The 27384-nt window shown below is 43.3% G+C and overlaps 1 protein-coding gene across 1 annotated transcript in view; it reads right to left on the reverse strand.

The window, feature by feature from the left end:
* RIPOR2 (RHO family interacting cell polarization regulator 2) overlaps positions 1 to 26417 on the reverse strand; it is a 107643-nt gene extending 81226 nt beyond the window's left edge. Inside the window, exon 1 of the mRNA XM_064658433.1 lies at positions 26401 to 26417. The gene's annotated coding sequence lies outside the window, so the exon portion shown is untranslated. The remainder of the gene's footprint in view (positions 1 to 26400) is intronic.
* Between the last annotated feature and the right edge of the window lie 967 nt (positions 26418 to 27384).

The raw sequence follows: 27384 nt of genomic DNA on the forward strand, positions 1-27384 counted from the left end.
ATTTCAACTAGAACGACATAAAAAGCCTTTTGGAATCTCACAGTCTGTAAGTGAAAAGCTGAGGGGATTCAATCCAAAGACTGTTGTGAAAAAAGCTCAGACAACATGACCCAATCCCCATGCATTGACACCCTGACTCCATTTGGCAGCAATGCAATTTTCTGAGCTATTTGTCAGTAATAGAAGTACAAAATACACCAAGGATCAGATTCCTTTTCAGTCCTTTCCTCTTATTTTGCAACTAGGAATGGTCTTCCAGGTCTTTCAAAGTGCCAGAATTGCAGCACCCCAGAGGATCATCACACTCGTTTCCACTGGAAGTGAACTCTCTGCTTATATATGGTATTGCTTCCTTTTCACATACAGTCAACTGGTAGTTGGGAAATTGAGTATTTAAAGTGTATTAAAGCAGGAATGGTTGACATATGATATTGTTAATACTTTGTATGTGTTCGGAACAGCTAAATAATTCCTTTGATTAATTACCCAAATACAAATAGAAGCTTGTGAAGGATTCGGTCTCTTGGGAAAAGTGACTCAAATAACTTAGCTGGGGACAAATAACTTTTTTCACCAGCACTCTGGGGAGCAGAAGGCAGTGAGGCAGCTCTGCTTGTGTCAGAAAGATGCCTGCATGCCACAGCTAGTTTAAGAGAACCAACAAAAGACACAAGATTTGCTGAAGACACACAAAACCTTCATGAGCAAGGGAACTGCTACAAAGCTATTTACTATGAGTACTTTCCTGCATACAAAGGTGTATAGGATTCTGATTGAATGACTTACAAACACACTAAATTTCACTGGTTATTTATTGCCTTTATTCATTTTACTGCTCAAAACCCAACAGCAGACAAATTACTAACTCCATGCAGTGCATTAATATAGTTTCTTTTGTGACTGGGGTTTTTAGTACTTCCACTATGTTACTTTGTCTGTCACCCCTGGCAAGCCTTGCCAAGGCATCAGCTCAGCAGCAGGCTGACAGGGGCAGCCCACACAGCAGTCCTTCCTTGCACAGGCAGCAGCTCCTTACACCACCCTTCCTGGGCTCTGCCACAGGACCAGCTGCCAGCAGTAAGTTCAAGGGACAGACCTGCTTGTCATCTAAGGGGCTAAGAGAGGCACAAGAAAGCTGAAATGGCTATGTAGCCACCAGATCACAACCTCAAAATAGCAATACAAGCCAGGCACACCACCTCCTGGTGCCACTGTTGAGGTTAAAGCAAGGGACATTTCATGTGAGGTTGGTGTTCCCTCACTGATTTATCCAGCAGATAATATTAGATATTAGAGGTGGGGAGGTTCTCCTTTTCTGAGAATGCTGTAATTAAAATGTAGTAATAAAGACCTAACTACTGTGTGACTGTTACCCAGCAGCTGGGTTGCTGCCTCACAGCAAGGACTGAAGTGTCTATGTGAACTGGGTGAACTCGTACCCATCAGCCAGCAAACCCACTGGCAGCACTGGGTGTGAGGTGCTTTTGCAGCACCTTCTGGCTCTTACTCCTGCTGTTTCTGGTTTCTTCCAGTTGCTAATAGCCTGTCAATATTTCTGGTGAGAAGAAGCCATCTCTATTTCATACCAGCCTTCTGTGAATTTTTATGGCATCTATTTTAGAACTCATTTCAGTGAGTTTCCTCAGATTTCTTGAGTCTGAAATGCTATGTGTTCCTGTAATAACGATGCCAGGAGGCATTTTTCATACATTATTTATTCATTATTCTGTGTGATGAATGTAGGCCGTGTTATGAATCCATGGTAGGAGATCTAGAGGTAAACTCATTTGCTTTTAGTACTATGTGATTAAAAAGAGACTCTCTGCTTGCGTAGGCAATGAAGGTATTGAATTTCTCTTATCACCAAGATAGTGAAAAACTTGATTCCTTTCATTTCCTCCATCAAGGAAACAATGACTGCCAGCACAAGTATACAGTGTGATCTGTTCAGAAGATACAGAGTTGCTAGACTAGATCTGTTCTCATCACTTGCAAAATGAAGAGCCAGGAAGTAGGCATTTAAGGGATAACATCAAATATTTAGGAGATAAAATCTGCACAGAGTGTAAAATGAAAGATTTAATCTGAGCTTTACCTTAAAGAGCTGTGTTTGTTTTCCCGTCTACTATCTGCTGCCCAAATTCAAATGAAGTGTTAGAAGACATTATGTTTGGGTACAGGCAATATAGAGTTCAAAGTTTCCTGGTTCAGAAATGTTGTCACTCAAGGTTTTGTTTCTGTCTATGACAGAAGTACAGGGCTTAACAACCTGGTGAAATGGTCAGAGGTTCCATGCAGGTTTAAAAGCGGATAAATGAAGACGTGTCTTTTTGGTTTCTTTCTAGTCCTACATTTTCACCTCACCCTTCCTGCAAGAGACCCCAAACCAAAAACCCACAAACCCCAGCCACTTGAAAAGAAAGCCAGCCCTTACTAAAGGTGAGCATGGGGATGGCACTCAGGAACTGCAGGGGGACAGACACACAATAATAGGACTAGTATTCTTCAGCAAGGAGGATTATAGGTACCTGCAAGGAGTATCAAGACTTTGCCTGGACATGGAATAGAGGATAAAAAAGATGGTGCTGCTCGGAGCACCACCAGGACCTGCACAGTAGTTCAAAACCACAGAGATGGGAGGAAAAGGCAGATGGGCATGGCCCAAATAGCCAAGAGATGACAACACTCTTAGGCAGAAGACAGTCCTCTTTGAGATAGCCGATGCACTCACGGTGATTCAGTGGTCAGTTCCAGTGGCACTTGGAGGCACTGGAGGTGTTACACACCTGTGTCCCGGGCCACAAGGCTATATGAATGTATTGCTGAAAGCATGGCTAAAAAATGCCCTGAATGCCTTCACTGCTTGCTCAGCCCTTCTATGCTCAGCCCTGGGCTCTCCCTCTGCTCCACACACCTCTCTGCCTGGGCCCCATAGCTCTGCCATCACCTGCCCCAGACAGAAACACACTCCCAGGCCCAAGAACTCAGCATTAGTCATTTTTGCCTGGAGCTTTTCTCTGCTTTGCTTGCATGGTTTCATTTCTGATCGTGTTCATAATGTTCCCCTTAATTAATTGTGGCACTTTGTTTCTCAAAATACTACTAGCATGGCTTTTTTGTGGAGTGTCTTAGTCCTGAAGAAAGGGCTGGAACAGGAAGATCTAGGAGTAGAACATACCCTTTTTTCAGTTGTCCCTGGAGGCTAGGAAGCATCAAAGTTTGGCATCCCAAGCTGCACAAAAAGACCTGCTTTTAATGGCCCGATGCACCAAAAGTCAATGTGGGCTGCTGGAGTTAGAGGCTTTCCTCTGCTACCAATCCATGCACGAGCCAAAAAATCATCAGACACAAAACACTGTAGATAGAAACGAGACTTGAGCAAACACTAATCCCACCAATATAAGTGTGCAGTATGCACACGCTTGTCAGCATTTTGGTTTTGGGCTACCCTCCTGGCTTTTTTTCAGGATGAGGAAGCAGTTCTAGTCTCCCACCCTCTGCTTTTGCCCCAAGCCCATCCTGGAGCTTGCAGATACTGTGCAAAATGTAACCAGCAAACAAGTCCCTCAGCCAGAGGTTTCCAACAAGGTCTCAGTGACATTCCTCAGAGCAGTCCGGCATGATGGCTCCATCCATCTCAGCTGCTTTCAGAGGAATTTGTGGAAAGCTACAGCATCACAACCTTGACAGCAGCATCCACAACCACTGGGTACAAAACAGCTTCGTGATCAACAACGGACTGAAGGTGGGTGGAGAAACAGCTTTTCCTCTTATGGCTTTCAATATGATGGGAAGGGATGAGGGAGAGCAGAAGGAGTTGGCTTACATGTATCTTTAATCACTCCAGAGTAATTGGGAATTGACGCCTGGGGGATCAGCCCTACGAAAAGGAGCGAAGTTACAAGCTACGTGAGAAAAAAAATATATTGCTATTGCTTTCTGAGCACATCTTTGCTGGTGCAATTCTCTCCCCTGCTATCAAACAGTGGGAGGGTTTTTTTTACTTTGGTGGCAGGAACTGAGCTCCAAAGACAAATTTTCAATTGTTATACTTTGAAAGGATGCAAACAAAAAAATCAACAAGGAAGAACAGAAAAAAGAATGCTCCAAATGCCCATGGTGACAATACAGAGCTGTACAACTTTTTGGTATACAGTTAATATTTTTATCTAGGCATAGAAGACATATTTTTTCTTTGAAAAAGGTCAAGTAACAGAGCAAACACAAATCCCATGAAATTGCTGTTAGCCAAACACCAGTTCATACTGGCTATGCAATCACTTAATCTGGTTATGGACTGGAAACATGGCTCTCAAGCAGACTATTTTTAATTTGTAGATAAGTGATGGGACTGCAGAAAGAGAGAAGCAGAGTGGGACAGACTCATGGGTACCCCAGCTAAACCTGGGTACATCTGTGCCAAATTTTTCCACTGAAGGAAAGGAGGAGGAGAAAAGGAACAAGGAAGCAAGGAGTTTGGAGAACAAGTCAAGTAGCATCACCTAAATAAAGTCCCTGGCCCAGATAAGCCTCAGCAGCTGTGTAGGAGACCTCAGAGAAACACTTCCTTACAGAAAGAGATGCTGAAACCCTAACTTAAAAAGTTAACCTGAAGTTGAAAATCCCTGTCTCAGAGGAGATCCCCAGTAACTTTCTGACAAGACATTTTGAACCTTACAAAACCATCTCAGTGAAGTTAAGCAACATTCCGGTAAAGGCAGAAATGATCATCAGTTATAATTTCCACTTGATTTGAAAATTGTGTGGCCTTGGTAAATCCCATTTCAGCAGCAAACACTCAGCAGCCACATAACTTTCTCATGAACATTTGAGAATTGAGAAAACTCAGGCACAGACCAGGAAAATGTTTACCCACAATCATCAAACAAATCTGTGGCAGTGAATGGAAGAGAGTGATTTCTTGCTGAAGCTACGTTGCAAAATGTCCTTTCAGGGCAGAAACTGAGCATGGTGGTGCAATTGCCAGGAGGTCACTGCCTGACAGCAAGTTCTCTGCTGCATGGAAAACACTTTACTCCTCCTGACAGTAAGTCAGTCTTTAAAGAGCAGGAAAAATGGTTAAAGATGACACAATAAAATAATTGCAAATTACTGCAGCTGCTGCTCAGTCACCCTGTGCAAATCTCAGGGTGTGTTCTACATTGTGTGTCCTCTCATCACAAAATAAACCCTCAGCAATTTTCCTCGTCAGCAGATTTTTGGCAATCCAGAAAAATAAAGTGCACTAAAAGATAAGCATCTCATTCATAGAATAACTTAAAGGGAGAACACTTCAGTATTTTTGTTTGTTTTTCTAAACACAGAAAATGCCTGATTATAAAAGCAGTACACGCAGGCAGTGAAGATGTTGTTCGGTGCTGACTGGGATGGGGTCCCCATCTGTGATGTGTGAAGTGGAGCAGCCATATCTCCTGAGCAGGAGACAGTGTTTCTGCCTCCATCACCATTCCTTCGGCTCAGGGAGGAGGTAAGCACCTGGAAGCTTCCCTCCTTGTTCCCCCTGTACCCCGCAGGGCATCCGCTTCCTGCCTTGGCACCATGTTGTGAGCTGTTGGTGGCTGCCACCCAACACTAACTGGGGACATCAGTAAAGGACAGAGATACAGAGGAAAAATTTAGAAGTACAGGAAATTAAATAGGGCTGGAAGCGACCTGCAGAAATTAATTCTTCTGTCTCAAGGCAAGACCACTCTAGACAGATATTGGCTAAGTTGGTCCCTAAGAGCTCGGGTGATGGGGATCTTGGCCTTTCCCAGCAGCCTGTCCCACTGCTCTGTGGTCTGAACCCTTAAAAAATGTTGCCTAAAGTCTAACTCCGTTCTGCCCTGCTGCAGTTTAATATTAAACATCAATACAACATTTACTTTTAGCAAATACTTTGAATTTATGTACATTTTAAAGGAAATATATTGATTAGGGATTTTTCTCCTTGTTTTTCTTGAGCAAGATATTTAGGAAGCCTTTATTTGCAATAACGTCAAGCCTTTTCCTGAATTTTATTGGATCACTTGTCAAAGGGATAACACGAGCAAAGATTGATTGATTCAAGAAACAAAAATACATACTTGTCCAGAAGAGTTATGGTTTTGAGTCCAACATCCCCTTTCTAAAGTGAAATGAATGCTGTAGTTTCATATCATACTCTCAATTTTATAATAGTAATGGACTGCAGAGCAGAATCTGCTGGGTTTGTGCCAAGGGGTTGATCCTATGGGTTGGTCTGACAGATTTGCCGCAGGGTCTGGGACCTCAACCAGGAGGGCAGCAGGATGACTGCTATGGGTGAGCAGCCCCCTTGATGAAACCAAGGCATAGCTGCTCCCAGTCCCCCAAGCCCAGTGCTACTTGGCACCCCCCAAGCACCTCTTTCCCTGCCCCCCATGCCCTGATAGAGAATTGTCCCCTGTTGTCCTGCCCTGACCTCACAGCTGGGTCTGCACAAAAAAAACCCCAAACCACACCTGATACTTGTTGCTGCCAGCAGGGGAAGTTTCAGATGCTTAAGTGTTGCCTCAGCCCTCATGCTTGGCACTGTTTCAGCTCTGCTTGTTGCTGGCCACTCCAGCTAGCAAGCATCTGATATCACACTGTACATGAGATGTAACAAGCACACAAGCTGCTGGGAGGTACAGAGGTACAGGGCAAGGCAGAGAGCAACTGTGTCCGGATGAAGCAGCTTTGAGTTGGTGGGAAAACTCTCTTTGTATATGACATAGAGGGGCAAAACATGTGCTATTTGTGGTGGGGAATGAATGGGTTGATTCAGCTGAATAACATCATGCATCAGCTGTTGCTGGTAGTTTTCATATGCAAAGGAAATACTTTACGTAAGTAAAGGCTTTTTAAAACTAGTAATAAAGAAATTGGAAGGCAGGATGGTTCATACCTAAGCCAGCTCAACATTCAGGGATGTGCAGTGCCCAGCTGCAAGTGCTAGAGCACTCCAGCTAAGCACAGAGAGATGATGCTATGTGGTATTGCTTTCATTATTTGCTGCTTAGAAATGTCTCACTGAGAAAATCAAGGAGAGTCATAAAATAACAGTGAGTTGTTTATTTGCATGACTGTCCCAGCAGGAGAATGCTGGTTTGCATGAGGTTTGAGATACCAGAAAGAACACGGTATAAACCAGGGAACGCTCACTCAGGGTTGCAAAGTATGGTCCAGCAACCCCAGCAGCCCCCAGAGGAGAAAAATGCTCATAAATGAACGTTCTACTTGTCTCAACAGTATCACAGGGAGCTTTTGACAGAAACAAAGCCTTTCTGTGCATTATCAAGACTGTGGCTGATGTAAAATGTTTGTTAAAGCTTTTTAAAAGCCATTCCTGCATGGTAAGATGAGGCAGGACTCAGAATCACTATGTGAACCTCATGGCTGCTGGCTTGCTTCACGGGGGTGTGAAGCTCAGTTTTAGTGGGAGATGGGAGTAGTTATTCCTCACTAGCATGTGGTACGGTGGAGCTACTGATGTCCTACTGTGTATGAGTATCTTTAGCCTCTCATTCGGTGACCTGTGGATAATGCAGCGCCCACCTTGTCATGGGGCAAAGTGCAATCAGCGCTCTGGAGCAGCAAGCTTAGCTGCTTCCAAGGTACAAAAGTTAAGCCCTCTGGTTTTACTTGTGCTTTTGTCTGTGTTGTGCTTTTACTTGTGCTTTTGTGCTTTACTGTGTGCTTTTGTCTGCGACCTTAGCACCTCATATTCCTGCCTGCTCCATGGGATGCTCAGAGTTGTCAAAGCTCTTCTCCTAAAGCCAGTTTTTCATTGCTTTATCAATTATAGTCTCTGCCCCCATCTACCTCAACATATCTAAGCAAGTACACTTTGTGCATAGTGCATCATTTTAGTGTGTGAAGTGTTTCATTAACCCAAGATATGCTATGGAGGTTTCCAAACAGCCATACTAGAAGGCATGCTTCCTATCTTGTATGCCACTCCCTGAATTTAACTCAGACTGTGGAAATAGGTCTCTGAGTGCGTGAGTGCAAATGAATGCCTGGATTACGCCACTTGAGTCTCACCAGGATGAATGTGTCTTTCGTTGCTCCCCAGTACCCTGTGCTGCTGTAGGAGCACCAGGCTGCAAGAGCCTGGACATCCAAGAAAGAGGGTAGAACAGCAAGCAGTTAAGAAAAGATGTTTAAAAAAAAAAAATCATCAAATATGTAATCATCCTAAAGTACACAAAGTTCTTCCCCAGTATGGAGGAAGAGCTCCAGGATCAGCATAAAGATTTGGGCTGTTACATGATGTTCTCCATCTCTGCATTAATCTATGTGCCAGCAGCAAAGGCAGTGCAGCTGTGCCAGAGCTGCTGCTGGAGTTTCCAAGCCGTGGCACCAAGGGGAGCCATCTTTAGCAGCACAGCTGACAACTGACAGGCAAGTCTGTGTGAAGGGGTCTCAAACCAGCTACGCCCTTGCTACACATTGCAGGCATTTCAACAGCCACTGAAAAGCAGCTGCTGGGGAAACTCCCTCAGGATGCCCTCCCTCTACAGAAAGATTTTAGGAATCGCAAAGTGAGATTTATTACCCATTTCTGTTATTGTATCATTTAGGGGCACTAGTCACAACTCAAAACATCTTTATTTTTATGCCCCTGTCAGCTTGGCTCTATCGAAAGAACTTTGTAGCTTTTAGACTAGAAAATTCTAGCAATCTTTACTAAGACTTAAACTCCAAACTAGCTGAAGTTAGAGGGGTCACATTTGTATGTAATATGTGGAATATTAAATTTAGGTCAGCCAAATTCCAGCAGTTCAAACCAAAGCTATAAAGTCTGTGCCTCTTCTCAAAGTGAGTTCCCGGAGCAGCCGAGGTAACTTTTTGCTCAGTCTTCCTAAATGAGAGAGCTCTGGACTGCATGGCCTGTGTTCACAGATCCCGAGTGTAATTGTATGTAATTTCTGACTGTGATAAAGAATCTTTAACAGCAAAATACACTAAGGAAACACAACAGAGATAAGATCAAAATAACTTGAAATTGGAACACTTGAAAACTTGGCAGAGAATTTGCTTAGGAAGTTTACATGGCAGGGAGGAGTGTGATCCCCCAAATGCTGAGGATTACATTTCCAAAATTACAGCAGGGATATGCAATAACAACTCCATAATATTTTGGTTAGGAAGGAAGCAAATAACATGCTGCAGGATCCTGCTGTCATAGCACACCCCTTGGCAACACCCTCTTTAAAGAAAAAAAGAAGGAGAAAAAAGGTGGGGGAAAAGGAAATCATCCCACTGCTAGAATATACATAGGGGTAGAAGTCAATGCTTGGAGAAGGCATTTACAGGGCACTCCTTCCCTTACCACCATTTTCCTCTTTAAACCTATCAAACATGTTTAAAAAAACCCAGTTGTAGCCAAGCAGAAAAACTTGTCTGTCAGTCTGCTGCAGCCAGTGAGGGTTTCTTTGGGATCTAACCAGTCTAACAGTCTTTCCTCCCCTTTCATATAAATTCTCAGTATTCTTAATTTCTCATAAATCTCATTAACATAACACACACCTTTCACTGGCTCCAGGCTCTCGCATATTGATATGCAGAGAGGGCAACTTAGTTACAATGATCCGCTTGTGATCGTTTTGGGGTTGAGGACATTTGAGACTGAGGTTTAAGATGTAGCCATAACAGGAATATTTTCTTGCTTCGTGGGCTGACTTGTTATTGAAACCAGGTTGCTAGGTGTTAAATAGCACTATCAGTTCCTCTCACACGAGTGCCCACCACATCATCTAAAATAGAAAAATGTCCCAAAGGCCACGTGTCTGCACAGGGCACAGCAGGAAGGTGGTGTGCTATTCTTTACAACACTGCAATATCAGCACTCTCTGCATCTGTGTTCTGTATTCATCCTGCAGGGTCTTTCTTGATGCATATCATGACATAAACATAAAAAACCTAATGTAAGTCCACAAAATATTTCCAAATACTAGGCTGGGAAGTAAAATTCATAAATCTACTGTTATTAAAAAATAATAAATGCAACTGAGAAATTGATTTCATTGCACAAAACGATTCTCCCTTGTCTTATCCTACTTAAGCCCTTAATGTAATGGCTACCTATTGTTCTCTGTATGATGGGGCTAATGACTTAATCACCCTCTTTCTGTCTAGCATTCCCCATTACTCCACAGTTACAAGACATGCTTTCCCCTTGAAATATCTAAATTATTAGCATTGTTAGGATAAACTGCAGTTTTCTGAAGCTATTACTCAACTCCATTACACATGACTTGGTGTTAGTCTGTTGCTTCCAGCCTGAAGAAGAGTTTCTGTGCCCAAACCCACGTTTTTGCATTTCCAATTGTATCTGTAGGCTGACAAGAGAAGGTCCCCTTTGGTCTTGTTTCACTGAAACAATTAGTTATATACTTTGAACTTATTAACTAGCATCATTGTTGACTCTAAGCAGTTTCAACATGGGAGTGAGTATATGTCCTTATCTCCTGCAAGGAATCTTTTTTCAGACAGAGCAACTACCTCACATTGACAGAACAGACTTAGAAGATGCTGAAATTAAGAAGACCTGGGTTATATTCCTGTCCCCCCCCCCATTATATAGTTTATATAATTAGACACAATGACAAAGTTAATACTTTGTATCTGGAATCCAGTCCTACCACAGATCTCAGTAACACACTACAGCTTCATAGCTTTTCCAGGTTCTCCTCCCTAACTATTTCTATTGCTGAATACTAAATGTCATCAGCTAGCAAGTAAAACCACTCACAGACAAATGTATTCCCAGCAGGAGGCCTTCCAATCCAAACCAAACCTTAGGTCTTATTTTTGACACCTTAAAACTGTCTCTTTGCAATAGGTCACTAGATAATACAGAGGTTACCAGTTACACTGTCTTTTTGTCATCCTCCAAAGAGAAAGAGGCTTCAAAGTTAATTTTACCATTCCTGAATCCCTCATGACTATTGCTGCAATGCTAATGGAGTGGCAGAGGAAACGAAGAGGAAGGACTATTTTCAGAATTACAAGAGTTGTTACAAACATCAGTTTAGACATATAAACACAAAGTGAGTGAAGCGCAGTGGAAAGCTATTACAAAGATCTCAAAAGTATTGTTAAATCAAAATTTCCTCATTTCTTGCGTGGTCCTGTGTGCTTGTGCATACTGGAAAGGCTAAAAAAACCCAACATCAAACACAAAAAAGAACAAAAACTGCTTGACCTACAGTGCAACTTTGGTGGAACCTGACCTCCTTAGTCCATTGGCAGCACTGAGACTCAGACTGCTCAAAGCTCTTCAAGTCACAGGCATCAAAATTTTCACCAGTAAGCACACCCCCACAAAGTTTCACTACTGACTTCAAGAAAGGCTATTGAATATCTCAGTAACTCTCAGACATGAGACCATTTTCAGTGCAGCAGCCTGATGTTCCCAGGCAGTAGGAGGAGGCTATTTCACAGGATAAAGCCATTTATATGGGCTTTGTGGTGGGACCATCCACCCTGTCATTGACACCAGCACTCATCTACTCCCACCATGAGCCCTTTAATAGAGCTCAGTCAGGAAAACCTAAGCAACAAACAATTCCCCCTAGCAGATGGTTCTTTTGGGTGGGTCATGGTGCTCTTAACACACACATACCAGCATGTGTTTTGGCACAGAACAAAGCAGCTGTATCACTTCGTTATTCAACATTTACAATTGTCAGGGACGCCTGTTCCACCTAAATCCTCTTGTAGCTCTGGGCTTTAATTAGCAACACGTCCAAAATACTTTGAGTGCTTCTAGATGACAGCTATAGGTGCCTACAGACAAGGCGGGATGGTGCCAGAAGCCCCGTCTTGTAAGGGAAAATGTAGCAGGGTGTTAATGAGTGTCTCTAGTATTTAGCCTCACTCAAACAAGCTAAAGAATTAATTTTTATCAACATCTCTATTTATAGCCTCTCTGGGTATTTAACAAAGGAATATCAGTGGTAAATTAATAACAGAAAAAGACAGGACTTGCATTAAACTATTGTGGCTAATTAGCATGAAATCAGGAAATGAAGGTAATGAGACCAAAGTCAGCTTCCTCCAGATCACGCCAAACCTTGACCACAGTAATAAGGAGATAGAAACTGAACTAACGTGGAGGAGCACCAGCATTAATAACTCTTCAGCTGCATATACCCCAGTGCATTTACTTTCCACCTGTGCATAAAGGTCTTTCCTGAGCAGGATCAGGCCAGTGCTAACATGAGACCAGAGACCATTCCCTGGTACCCAGTGTTGTTCACTGTTCCAGTCAATCTACTTTGCTTCCTGCACACTTTTTATCTTTTCTGCTTTCTGAAAATGGGTATTTCTGGGACATGAATCATCCCTGGGCAGTAGGTCTGGCTGCCTGCACGGGTACAGGACCAGCACAGAGCATCCAGCAGCTACCAGCAGTAGCCATGCTTCTGCTCTGTTGGGGAGCTGTTATCCCATAAAAATCATAACTCTCAGAAAAAAATCTCACAGGAGATGAGAAATACCTTGCTTATAGGCTGCCATATTATCTGAATAAAAATATATGCAATTATTCTATCTTGCATTTAATTTTATGTACTGAAGCATCCCAGCACAGCTTTTTTTGGCTTCAGTTGATAATTGTGCTAATTTTTCCATCTAAATTAAGCAGTGTAATGCTTAGGGACAAAAAGTGGTCACATTATGATGTGTATTAGAGAAATGCTGTATAAATACTATGAGCAAATCCCATTGTGATTATGGTTGGCTGTCTTTCTTATAGCTAGCAAATATAAAGACATTGGGAACATGGTAGGACTTTTTTTCTCTGCAGGGTCAGGAAAGGGAGCTGGAACTGGTCCACTTGGGCACAGTATCTTAGAGGCTCATTTTTGTAAGGCTGCTGATGTCTTGTCCTCTTGTTTTCCCCAAATATGCTCCTCTAGATGGTAGGTAATGGCTTGGGAAGAGCCTCATAGAGACAATCTTGTCCTTTTTGAATTAGTGGGCAGAAGATCACAGCATCTGTGAGGAGGTGGGCATGAGTTTGGAGCCCAGAGGGGGGTGAGCCACTGTAATGAAAGTGGTCTCTGTAGGAGCCGAACTTTGGTGACTCCTCTCAGAAATCTATAGCTGAAAGAAGAGTCTGTGCAAGTTTTGAGAAGCATTTTTACCTTGTAATTTCTTGTTTCATACAGCCGCACAGGAGATACAGCCAACGGATTGCAGAAACCTCGGCAATAACAGACTGCAGACAGAACTGGCAGGATTTGGCTTCATCTGAGAGAAGATCTGATCTCCCATCAGTGGGCCTGATACACAGGCTCACTCAAAGGAGTTGACTGTGATTGTTACTAAGGAGGTCACAACAAGTTTAACCTTCAGCAGACAAAGCAGGATGTTAAAAGTCCTTAGTCCTTTTATGGCCTCAGCTAAACAAAGGATGGGAGAATTACACCACTCTTTCTCAGTTTCACGGGGTTTGTTTGTTTTGGGTTGTTTCACTTTCAAGGACATAAATGCTGGACAAATTTTACTTAATTCTACATAATCTGGGGGTGGCTGATCACCAGATGTATCACGCTGAAAATCTCAGCCTCGGAGTACCTTTTTCTCTTCTCCTGCAGAGAGGGGAAACAATCTGTTGTGAGACTTTAGGACTGCACTGCATCTGTGATGAACTGATTGCAAGTCCAGTGATCCTCATTCCCAGCACCTGGGAGAGCAGGGTTGGGCCCTGTATAAGGGATAGCATGGCTGCAGGTTGGGCAGGACAGGCTGCAGGCCTCCACTCCTTCCTGGGGAAAATAAGCAGTCACAGTCTCTGGTGGGACTCACAGCGAGTGGAAGGAAAGGGTGGCAGGTTTATCTCAAAGGGCAGGGGTCATGGACCACGATTGTTTGCTGTATCAAAAATGTGCCACCGAAGAGCTATGACCACTGGGCTTGCTCTATATTGTGTTAGTAATTCAAGTGGATTTAGCAGCACATATAAGTTTATCAGGCATGCAATTTATTTGCATTTATTGAGCCTTATCTTTCCTCCAATTGAATATTTGCAATACCAACATGCATATTTCTGTTCAGACATACTGTGTTTCTGTGTTATTGAACAATTCTCATCAAGTAACTGAGACAAAAAAATGGCCTCTTATTTTTGGCACTTTCTATGGAGAAGTTGGTGAGAGAGGTCTGGCATAAACAACACAGCATCTCTGCCCCAGCTACATTTTAAGATTTCCATGCAAATGAAATCGTAAGCTGAACCGCACATTTATGCCTTGAAGGAATAAATGCCCCCCAAATTCCATCTGCCACCACAGCAAGAGGGTTTTAAGCTTCTGCTTTTCAACAACAGCAAGAGCAAAACCTGCAAAAGAGACGAAAAATCAGAGCACAAGCCTCCCACAGGTGCATGTGCTGCAGGACAGGCTCTTTTACAGAGCAGAGAGCAATTTCAGGAGAGGGGTTTTTTGTGGCTGCATCAAAGGGTATCTCTCCCATTCCTCTCCCATGGGGAGTAAAGCACCCTCCCAGATGACCCCCTCCCACGGGTGTGCCCACCAGAGCACCCTGCCAGCCCTTGGTGCACACACAGCCGCCTTGCTCAAATTGCTGTCATACACACACACTGAGCCCATGGTAGAAGAAACTTAGGCTCAGAAGATACATGAAATCTGTTATTGCCACTGTTTGATTTATTTTAAAGTAAATTACATTTAATGAAAATACCTGAGACATAAAGTACCTTGTTTTCATTTTAATTAGCAATTATGGTTGCTAATTAAAGCAATACCAAAACAATTGTGTCATAGTTCAAAAGTGTCTGTGCCAGAAAAACATGATTATTATCTCCAGCCATAGTTCCAGAAGAGATTACACTTTACTAATAATTTTTGCACGGCTTAATTCAATGAGAGAGAGAAGAACTATGTAACTTTTGATATATGGGCAGGACACTATGTCACATAAAGATGGAGGGAGAGATCACAATTATCCCTTGTCTTAGAGTTGAAACACAATTAGCCAAAGAATCAGCTTCAAGTGATCTCACGTTCCTCACTTTCTTTTGTGTTTCAAATCTTCTCTGTATGTTAAAATATATACACTATCTAATATTTCTATTATATATACTAAAGTATAAAATGTAACTCTGTTGGTATAGATTTTCTTTACTTAGTGCCTTCATATAGACAACTTTGACCATTTATCCAGGGAAGCAGTCATTGGACAAGACTGACTTCCTGCAACCAACTAAACAGTCCTTTTTTAAAGAAAGGCATGTCCTCCACAAAAGCTAAGTAATGCAGTATGACTCTTTGAATATACAGTCTAGCAATACGCAAGAGTTGGAAGTGGCATGAAAGATCCTTGAAAACACTTCTAATTGATTAATTCAGCAGGGGAGCACCATGGAAATGATTGATTTTAGTCTACCAGACCTCCCTCTGACCTTTTCGGAGCCTCTGCTGATGAATAGTAGAATTGAAAAAATTCAAATACAAACGGCAATATTACAATAGCACCCAGATTCCCATAATTTTAATGTATCAAATTGACTGCAACGGGTTAAAGATGCCACAAAGACCAAAGCATTTTTAAACAAATGTACCTTTAAAATAGTGGCAATGTTAGTGTCAGTAGTAATGACTGATCTCAAATGACTGATCTGACTCACAAATAATATAAGACTGTGTTCTTCTTAGATAATGATGAGGTGTAACAAACATGGTGATAAGGACTATTAGAAAGGGTGGAAAAAAACACAGTAGGACTTTATTTAGGTCATCAGGTTAGCTTCCTGTTTTACCTGGATTTGATGCAGTGTTTGCAAACCAAACCAAGGGCATGTATATTACCAATGCTTACATAAACTTAAGCTGCCCTTACTTTGCCAATCAACACAAAAAATGTAAGGAGCATGGGGCGATATTTCTGCCACTCAAGTGGAGTTTGGGGGCAGGAGATAGCTGCGCTAAAGACGTTTAGTTATGAAATACCCAAATGAGAAACAAGGAGGATGATTTGTAGGTGCTCGATCCTTCAGACTTGATTCGGGCAGGCTCTTGATGCAGCTCTGGCCCACCTTCAGAAGCCATGCAGACTTGCTGCAAAGGGAGGTGTTTTTACTGCCCTTCCTTTGGCTGAATAATGCCTGAACATGGCTCGTAGTCTTAGAAATAACCATTTCATTGCGCTTCCAGAGTATTCATATACACTATTGATGTGCTGATAACAGAGGAGGGCAGTGGCTGCGAAGGAGCCCCTTGGTCCCATGGTGAGTCACCACAGTCTTCAGTCCTGAAGGAAAACTCTTCCTGATGAACTTACGGCTTTTTGGAAGCTCCTTAGCTTCCCTGGGCTCCTGTCCTGAGCCAGGGCTGGGAGGATGACATGTATATCATGCATGGACATCTGCAGGGGCAGTTGAGCTGTTGAGGACTCAGCAGGATAAGCAGGACACAAGCCAGTCCCCAGTCTGAGAGGGAAGGAAACCTCTGTCCTTCCTGACACCCGTAATATGAGGTTAAATACACATCATATGCTTGGTGGGACCTGCCTAAACTAGCGAGCACTGCAAGAAGGGGAAGCATGCAAACTCATGCTCATCAAAGGTATTTAAGTACCTTCTGCTGGTATTTGCAAAGGGATTTTGTTACTTTGACATCTTTTGAGGGTCTAAACCTGCTAATGTGATTTCTTTTCATAGCTTCCAGGGGTGGTTGGCTTTGATCAGCTCAGCTGTATTGTCAGGCCCAACCTGTGCCATCAGGACCTGGAACTGTGGAAAATTTCACTAAAGAAGTTACAAGTATTTTTTTCATGTCTGGAGCTTAGTCAGGCCAGCTAGGACTCATATTTGTATGCATTTGTTTGCTCATTCCCTGCAATCTCAGCTCTAATTTATATATGTATTTAAAATCTCTTACCCTTGTGACTTTAACACAAATTTTGAAAATTATTCAGAGTGTAACCAAGCAACATCTGGCCAAGCTAAGAGCTGCTTGAGGAAGTTCCCAGTCCTCTCTCCCCTGCCCCACAGAAATCCATAGAGAAGACAGAGTATCACCTCATATACACCTAAAAACGTTTCCAAGCAAATGACCAAAGCAGATAACATTTCAGTTTGGAGTGAGGAGTGGCACCTCCTAGTAAAGTCCATCCTTCCCTTCCACCGGCTGGTCTATCAGCTTGGAGGGAACGACAGCATGGCAGGCTCACATAGGATTGCTTTGGACTGTGAACCAAGCATCTCCTGTGGAAACTTCTCCCTGCATATCTGCTGCCTTTCCCTGTGGCTGTTGGTCACTGTGCAGGGGAGGGGGTCCATGTAGCTGGCAAAACGTCGTGATGCTTTTCTCCTTATCCTCCTTGACAGCTTACAGTTTTTCAGCTGTGTGTCAAAAGAAGCTCAGGCTGGCTGGGCTGGACAGATTAGTTCTGCATTTCACCTACATATTGCACAGAAATGGCATTTTTCTGCAATCCTCCTCTAGGTTCCTTCTGCTAGGGCTATGGCAGCACACCTCTCAGTATTAAGCAGCTCTGTCTTCTTGAGGCTGCAATGATTTTTTTCCTAGTACAGGTGCATAAGGAAGCACCATGAAAGTACACATCTGAGTCAAGCTCCCAAGTTAGTCCCTGTTAGCAGTCAGACCAGTTCATGAATTGTATAAAGGGCAAACGGAAATGGCTTAATGAAGCTTACTACCACAGGAACAGTGTTAATGAGCAATAAATAGTTCACTCAAGAACTTATGTATGTAAAAAGGACTAATAATATAATGGCCAGTCTTCGCGAGCGAAGATTTTGGGAAAGGTCATTAACCCTTCCAGCCTGCGCAGTGGATTTTTTTTTTAGGTGAGACACAGCGTGCGCTGAACTGAGCCCACCCTTTAGTCCTGAGGTTCATCTGCCGGGGCCGAGCAAAGCTTGGACAGTGGCAGTGAGGTCCCCAGGATGTAGGTTTGTTTAGAGTGACCTTCTCTTAGGTGGATTGCCTACCAAGGCTGACGAGCTCCACCTGCCCAGGGGGCCGGGAATCGAACCCGGGTCGCAGTGGTGAGAGTCAGGCACTCTAACCACTAGACCACCAGAGGCCCCTGTAAAAAGGACTAATACACTGCCAATTTTCATTACAGAGATAACACCAGCTGGCACTCATCTCAGTGTCAAGAAGATGTCAGAGGGGTTGTAACTAGGTCCCTTCCAACACAAACCATTCAATGATTGAACCAGAGAGTGGCTGGGCACTGGAACAGGCTCTTCAGGGAAGTGGTCACAGCACCAAGCCTGACAGAGTTCAAGAAGTGTTTGGACAACACTCTCAGGCACATGGTGTGATTCTTGGGGCTGTTCTGTCAGGACCAGGAGTTGGACTTGGTGATCCTTGTGGTTCCCTTCCAACTCAGAATATTGTAAGACTGTCCCTTGTCTATGACAAGATTTGGCAGTTTCTCCATTCCTGCTGAAAAACTTGGTGCAATGCTTCAGTGTTTCTAAAGAGCATGGGTATATTAAAAAGCCCCCACATGCATGTGCAGGTAAAATATTAATTAGTTCTGTTTTAAATTACACTGGATTTATCCAGCAGTCTTGCACTAGAAAAGCAAAGGAAATACAAGCAATTACAGGCAAACTGAATTGCTCTGTCTACCTTCTTCTTAGAAGTTTATTTTTTCTGCTTCAAGATGATTTGACATTTTTGGGTTAGACTTTAGGAACCCAGTGCAGGAGCCTGGCTTTGTACTGCCGCTCCAAACTAGAAATAATTTAATTATGCATCAGCCCATCCCTTCTCCAAAACTAAACCCTCTCAGATACTGAACTCCCTTCAGCACAGGTTTTAAATAGAAAGGGTAAGTAGGGTAAAGCTGGTTGTGGGAGTTAGTTTATCTTCCATATTTTCCATAAGATGAATCCTCTGACCTGGCCAGACTCTCAGGTCCCTGTCTGTGCTTTCTCCTGCTGGGACATGCCAACCTTCTTGTGCTCCGTGGATGATCAAGAGTGGGAAACGGAGACACTTCTGTACTGCAGAGCTCTCCTCCATAACTGTGGGTCTATCTGCTGTTCTGCTGAGATTTGGTGAATGCAACAGATGTTGTTTTAATATAAGGGTTCAAGATTTATCTCAGATTTTATATTAAATTAAAAGGCCTAGCTTCACTGAAGCATGGTTGTGTGAAAACATTACAAGACTGTTCATCTTATGCAAAAGCATATAACAGATATTTCTACTAAGCGTTTTTACAAACTTGGTGACAAGATTATTGCTATTATTTTACTGCAGACTGGTTCCTTGATACTTGGAATATGTTAATCTTGTTTCAGTTTTGTCTTGGCGTTCTAAAATCTGTATGTTGAAAGCAAAACTGGAAATTTGAGCTTCATTTCTGTGTTGTTTTCAAACAGTTTGCATCCACAGAATTTACCCCAGCAATTTGACTTCTGCATCAGAGCAAGCAGTGTAACATTTTTGAAAGTGGAGAGCTTTACTTGTCACAAACATGAGAGCACCTTTTGCTTGACTATGTTGAAGAACAACTGATATGAAAACTAGAAGTGAAGAGTTCATTTCAAAAAATTTGGCAACTCTAAGTAAAATGAAAAGCATTTTTCAACTTTAATAGTGTGATGGTAATATTCCACAGGAGGCCTGTATTCCTCCCAGAATTTGTGTGACGTATACTGATACTCCGTAAAGCTGTCTATCACTTAGAAAGTAGCTGCTTTCCATTATTTAATACATATGTTCTTCTGTAATTTGCATTCTCCTCAAGAGAAACACCCAGTTCTTGCAGAGGCACTAGAGCTCAGCTGTGGGCGACTACAGCCCATTCTGGCTTTTGAGGATGACTGGTAAAGAGGACTTCAGGATCCAGTGGCTTTGTTGGAAAGCTGCCATCAGCACTCAGAGGCTTTGAAAAATGCAACTGCTGCCTATGGCACTGGATCATAACCCACAAGGTATTAAAAACCATTTCATCATAAACACCATGCCATGGCATCTAACTCAATGGTTAATTTATGCTGCTTGGGTTTAAGTCTTCATGTGACAAGCGCTAAGTTTACTTATTTCTTATATTTTAAAATATAAACTACATGCTTTTATCTGGACTTCTCAAACTAGATGCTCAGTATAGTGACCACTCCATACCTGGTGATGCTACTAATGCTTTTAAAGGCTCTTAGGTGTCTTTTGCATTTCTTTTGCCCTGATGTCCTCCACTCTGTGCAGGCATAATCTGTTGTTCCTTTTCATCATTTCTGTTTGCTTTCCAGCTTAGTTTTCCAATATGCCACTCCTTACTCAGATGAAAAGGATTAACAGAGCTAAAAGGCTTAACTAAAGTAGTCATTATATTTGGCACAGGGTTGCAAGTGCCTATGCAGTGGACACTGTAACCACTCTGTTTAAATGACCAGCTTTGGAACAGCTCAGTATTATTTTCAGGTGACTACTAAATCCTTACCTATTTCGTAAAAAAGTTAGGGTTGAAACCCTCTTTAGAAGATCACTGCAAGAGGGATATATCTTCACTAAAAAATTTTAGTCATCTGAAAGTTTTGGGACTAGATTAAGCCAACACAGTTCTCAGGAAGGAGAGGGGAGGAACTAGGGCTTGTCAGTGGGGTAATTCAGCAGGCAGTACAAAATGTCCAGATTGCTGCATTCCCTTTGTCTTCAGAGCAGGAGCTAAGGGTCATACTCAGACCTGGAGGTCATGCTGTGCCCTCTGCTTGGGAGAAGATGCTGTGGGGCAGTTCCTATCTCCCCCACGTAGCACAAGGCTCACCCACCACCTCTAAGTACAGTCTAAGTGGGATTTAAGTGACATTGGCCCTAGGCCCACTGAGGGATTTAATTCCTTTGGATTTATGTATGGATTTTATTTTACAAAAGCTATTTGGCACAAAGCATCAGGCAATGCAGCCTGCTCTGCAAATGTAGGGCTTGTGGGTTTTACGAATGTTCAGCAGAACAGTGAAGTTCTCACTTCATGAATATAAGTCTTAATGCAAAGAAAAAGGGAGATATTTGGTCGTTGGGCAGTTATTTCCTTGCACTGCCCCTAGTGTTTGGCAAGTGTGGTTTTATGCCCAGACTCATCCTAAGTCCCATGAATGCTGGGAGAAGTTTAGTGACTGAACACCTTCCTTTCATTCAGTAGTTGTCTCCTAAGGTCAAGGTGGCCCTGACAAGGCTTCACAGGACACCTGTAAGCTCATGTCGTATGAGAGTGAGGAGCAGTAGTGTTGTCCCAATAAGAGCTGTTGCATCAGCACAATACTTCTTAACTGGTGCTGAGCATGAGACCTCTATTACTTCACATGAGGGTTACCAGATTTGCTGATAATTCAGCTGAGAAGCACTAAAGTTTTGTTGTATCCAGAAGGATGAAATGGAGGATGGTTTATATAATAAGCATATAATAATAAGACAGAGTATAGCCCTTCAAAGAAAGAGGTAAGACATGACAAACAAAATAACTATTGCTACTGGTTTAAGTTACAAAAGTTTCCGTCTGTCTTCCTCAGGCAACTGCAATTATCACCCTTTTCCTTGGATATTCTTAATATTGGTACCTGTGAATTACTGCATGTTATACAAACTTATCTACTACATTTTCATCACCAACTGCCCTCACCATTAAGCTGTCAGGTTCCCTGGTTGTAATGAATAATGACAGAGCAGTTCCAGCTTTTCTGAAATACATCAAAAAATGAATGGTTGAGGGGTGATATTAAGAAAAACAAACCAAACCACGCAAATGTTCTTGAGGTTGTTTTGAAAGACTTATTGATGTGAAATTCTCAGTACTTTAATTATTATTCAAAGTGTACCTAGAAACCCATTAAGATTTTCCAGTCACTGAAGGATTGAGTCTAAGCATCACACGGGTACAGAGCTAACAAAAGCTCTGTGGGAAGAGTTTTTGCACAGCAATGGGTGAATATTAGTCATACTTGCATATTCTTCTTTCCACACGTCAAAGGTCTGAGAAGACAAAGAGCTGTGCCTTGGATGGTTTTGAAATCCATCAATCTCCACTAGTCCTGAATGGATCCCTGTGAGTGGGAAGGTTTTTTGCCCACACAAGTATCACAGCACTGCACAGGGCACATGCCTTCAGGTACGTTAGCATATGTTTTCCAAACAACATTTCCCTGAGGTAAGAAGAAAAGTATGGATCTTGTATCCAGTATTACATAAAGTCTACTTATCTGCAGGAAAACAATTCTCCTCCTCTCTTTCCAAAACAAAAACATAATTTAAAACTACATTATTTCCAAGAATGAGTAGGACAAACAGCATACACTTTTTTTATTGCCACTTAAATATAGTCTAAATACAGACTCCCCTATTAGCTTATAGATTATTTCCATTTATGAATATCAACAATATTTCTGGACTGCTTTCCGTAACCTCAGTGACTTGTACGGGGTTTTTTTCCTATGAACCAATTGCATGTACCACAAAATAAGGTAGGCTTTCATATTGTGAGGCTATGAAGTTCATGTACAAGTTATGCTTTTGCCATTTTTTTTCCAGATTATATTTTTTCTCCTGGTTGCTTGCTTTTCTCTCATTTTTTGTGGCAACTGATTCTTTTTTCACTTGGAAACAAATTGAAGTACACAGCAGACCTTTTCCTGTCTAAATTGCACAGCCAGTTTGGATCAGAAATAATAAGGGGCTGTTCACGGCATTACTCTAGTAGGTCTTTCTGATGAGGAGAAAATGTGCCTAACGATGAATACTTAATGAGATTTGATTGAAGCTTGCCATCGATTCCTTGCCCTAAATGTTGCAGGTTGTGAAAGCTACATTAGCACCAAGGGATACAGCTTTTTAGACCCACCCTTGCAGGGTAGATGCTCTAGCTGGATCCCCAATACCTGGCAGTGTTTCAGGATGAGTTTGTGGGGCTGACAGTCAGCGCTGGCAAGGGCTAGACCCAGACATAGACTTGGACCTGGACTGGACCCAGACTCAGACCCAGCACAGTGCCGTGGGTGGCCAGTGCTCATGGGACGAGCATATGGATAGACACCCCGTGTCTTGCCCCTCCAGCCCCAGCTGGGATTATGGTTCTAAACAACTCACTAAATATTTCTGCTGCAGCTTCCCCAGCTCTTTCCTTTTACCAAGTGCTTTCAGGGGTATTTGAAACGGTATGGATGGGTCCAACCCAGCAGAGTTGCAGAGACCACTCAAGACCAGGGACCTTGCAAACTCTGAGCATTGGGCTGGCACAGCCAGCCAGCAAAAGCCATCCAAAACACCCCTTAGCACACAGCCAGCTGAATTTCCCTATTTGCTGTCCTGCATTAGGAACATACAATCCTTTTTCTCTGTGTGAAGTCTTAGAGTTTTCTGTGCAAACCCCATCTGTTAGGTTTCAGGAAAACCCAGAGAAACATCCTCCCCACAGATCCCCAGGGTTTTAACATGCATTGGTGGCCAGAAGCCAAGTACATTTTGGGGAGTAGCAGCAAACAGCTGCTTTTCAGTCTCTTCCCAATACAGTTTTAAGACTTGCTCCATGCAGTTATTACTAGCATGATCCAAATTCAGCTTCCAACCTTGGCGTGAGCAGGCCCTTTTAGCCTGTTTTCCTAAAGAAACATTGTACATGTGATGACACTGTGATCATTAACATTTTTTAACCCACTGGCCAGCTTCAATCAAGCCTAGCAGCCAGGCAGCAGTCTTGGAGACCCCAAGTTCATGAACCATATGTGCAGCTGGGCCAAGGGAAATAAAAGTAAAAGCAGGTCACCCTGAGAGGGCCCAGGGAGACTAGATGCCCTGCTCCAGGAAAGCTTTACAACATTTTCCATCTGCATGGACACAGGAGCGTCCAGCAGTAAAGCAGATTTTGGTAGATCTAGAATCGGTTTTTTTACGGCATTATCATGAACTTACAATCTCTGTCCAATGTCTCACACAGTATTGGAACCAGCCCTTGCTGAGAGGTGAAAACAGAGAATCAATTTTGTGAATGTCAGAAGCCTCTCAGAGGGCTTCTCTGGCACCAGCTGCAGTTGCTTCCCCTTGGTTGGAGGGACAGCCACATTCAGCCAAGGCAGTGAGGAAAATAAGGAAAGTATTGCTCCCCATTTGAAAAAGTGCCTTTGTTCAAAGCAGTGTTTTTGCCATGAGCACACGTGCCTGCAGGGAGCTTTCTTCAGGGACTCGGCTGTAAAATGAGGCCACAAGGGCAGGCACAGAAGGACTGCAAAGTCCACCGGCTGTTTCTTTGAATGACTGCCTTAACAAGAAGGTACAGTGACAGCCTGTGCTCATAGGGACTTTGGAAACCAGCCAGCAGTATTTTCCTTACTAGAATTCTTTTTTAAAATTTTAAACTGCACATTTTAAAACAGAAGAGCAGCATGTCTCCTGTAATAGCAGCAGTTTTGCTTGCAGTCCCTCAGCAGAAGGCAGCTAAGAAGGGCAAGCTGAGTCCAGAGATAAGGAACTTGCAAGGAGCAGGCCATTGCAACTGGCCTCAGCATAAACCACAGAAAGTTGTGCTTCTTCACTGAGGTAGGCTAAAGCAATCCAATTAAAGATGACAGAAGTTATTTCTAGTTACAAAGCCAACAAACACTCTTCTGAGCGATTAGCATTTTTCAGACTCATTAAGAAATAAAAATAAAAAAATTTTATCCCTCTCTTTTTCAGTGCTGCAATGTTTCCCTAAGGCAGAGAACAGCTAAAAAGAGAGGCTTTGAGAGATGTGCAAAGATAGCACAATTGTCAACTAAAGAAACCTCCTTCAATTATTCAGAGCATCTGCCTTTCTCAAATTTCCCATTCTTGGAGCTCCAGCTAAGTGGTGCCGCATACATTTGGCAGTAGTTCTTACTAACTCAGAGGACAGCACAAGTAAGGAACATATGTACTCACAAGATAATTAATTATCTATCCACTTTATTTAAAGTGGATGTTGTGGTAAGAAGTTTCCATATATACGCACAAACTATCAGCCAAATACATATTTTTGAAGAGTAGGGTACTTCATATGGAAAAGGTGAACATAATTCTAAGTAGACAGGAAACAAAAGTGCTTCTATATTTCTACTTCATCAGCAACCAGAAAATTGACCATAGAGCTGTGGCACACCAAAATACTAACAAAGATAAAAGCATTTAAAACCAGTGAACTCTGAGTACAGTCAACCAACAACTAGGAAAATCAGTCTTTCTGACATCTATCAGTAATATTTTGCATCTGAAACTGGAGTTGAACTCATGACAAAACAATATTTAAGAAGGTAGCTGTGAGAGTTGCATGTCTATGCTGCAATGCTCTGAGTTAGAAAAATTCAAGCAGACCTTGTTATCTCCATAGCTAAACTAGGATAGTGAAATGACATGAATTCAAGGTAGAGATGTTGACAGACAGTATGCTCATTTTATCATATTCATCCTCTTGCATTGTGTTCTGAACGGCATTCTCATTCCAAGATCCCTTTTACAATATGTCACATGCTTGATGGGAGAGAGGATGCTTCATTTGGCCAGCCAACCCAGCCTATCTTCCCAAGCCATTGCATTGCATCTTCTCAGGGGTGATTAGACACTGCAGTTGACCAAACCAAAGAAATCCCCTGTTTCCCCAGTTCATCACAGATGCATTACCCTTCCAGAGTCTCTGCAGAACCACTGGCAGAATTTCTCTCCAAGGTGCCAGCTGAAAGGGATCCTGAATAAATCAGCCAGAAGTGTCTGGATCTCTGTATATGTAGTCTGTCAAGGAAGTCAAGCAAACTACCTCCAGTAAAACCATGGTGGAATGGTGGATAATGTACCCCAGCAACTTGCAGTAAGGATATCTATATATCTATATCTATATCTATATCTAGATACATATGTGTGTGCCTACATTTTTATCAGTGATGTGCATGGCTTCTACCAGCCAAAGAAGTGGGAAGGTTCAGGACATCTTCTCCACTGTGGTATTTCACAAGTCACTGATCCACTTTTGTTCCTTTCAATCACACCTTTTTGATTCCTGCAGCTGGTCAAAAAAAGAGGGGTGGGTATTATTCTGCATTTTTCCACATTCCCCTTCCAACGCACAAACCAACCCTTCTTAAAACTCTCTTACAAATGTGAAAAAGTTCTTAGCCGTGTTAGGAAGGGACCCTTTCAAACCAAGTCCCCCAGCCGCAGGGTTTTGCTAAGCAGGGGCTCCTCCGACTCAGGGCTGATGGGGACAGACGGCTGTTCCCCCACCCTCCCGTCGTGCCAAGCCCAGGGCCGTGGACCTCGGCCTAGCCGCAGGGTCTCCTTGCATGCTGGCCCATCTGCGCGGTGGGATGGGTGCAAGGCAGCGAGGGAAAGGGCGCGGGGGTGGAAAAGGAGGAAGGTGCGCGGGGACATGAGACGCGACACTTACTGCAGAATCGCCGCCGCCTGACCCTGCACCGCCAGAGCCGTTTCCGCATCCAGTGCAGGCACGGGGACAGGTCCATGGCTGGAGGGGCCGCCCGTCCCCGGGGCCACCTGGCACGGCCCGCTCCCCGCTGGGCAAGCCTGCGGCAGCCCCGGGCCAAGCCCCGGGCCGCCGGGAGGATGCGGCGGGCGGCCACCGAGGCCCTGCCGTCCCTCTGTCGCCATGCCATGTTTTATGCATGAAGGTGATGGCACGTAATTTCATCCTGATTCTCCGCGCCTGGTGTGTACGTGAGCACCTGCGACGTGGAGGAGCCACGGCATCAGTCCCTGGGGAGAGCGAGCTCAAGGGGGAGGCAAGGAGCGTGCAGCCCTCCTGGGATGAGAGAAGGTGCCCGTCGGAAGAGCGGGGCCTTTTCCAGCCTCTGCAGAATGGGCTGAAGTTCACCCGTCTGTAAGTCGATGTTGCGCTGTGTGGATCCCTGAACGAGGAGGGATCCAAGGGTGTTAGAAAGCCCTGCATAAACCCATGTGCACTCTGGCCTGTGTTTGAAACCTCAGCCTCGCTGCTGCCTTCTGAGGAAACAGTGGAGTGTTTGAGGGCAATACAGCTTTAGTACGTCCATGTCAGTGCTGCACTGGTAGGGGTGGTCAGCATTTCTCAATTACATTCTAATTTCAGCTTTGCTATTACAGTAATCCCTGGAGTGCCACTGGCAATCCTATCACTGGCCTCTTCTCCAATGAGTTGACAATTTGGGCCCCTGCTTTCACACCTATAAGCTTTGCCTCAGCAAACACATTTGTAGGTTTTACCTCAAATGTTTCCTATATCACAAGAAAGAGGTCACAACACACACCCCCTGCACACCCTTTACCAGCGAAGAGCAAAGCTAAGAGGTCTGGAGCATGTGATCTGTGTTGCAAATCCATGAGCCATGTTGCAAATACATAAGCTGTGTCTTCCCCAGCAGGACTCCTGAAGCTT

The sequence above is a fragment of the Pseudopipra pipra genome, chromosome 1 (genome assembly GCF_036250125.1).
Source record: "Pseudopipra pipra isolate bDixPip1 chromosome 1, bDixPip1.hap1, whole genome shotgun sequence".
Lineage (NCBI taxonomy): Eukaryota > Metazoa > Chordata > Aves > Passeriformes > Pipridae > Pseudopipra > Pseudopipra pipra.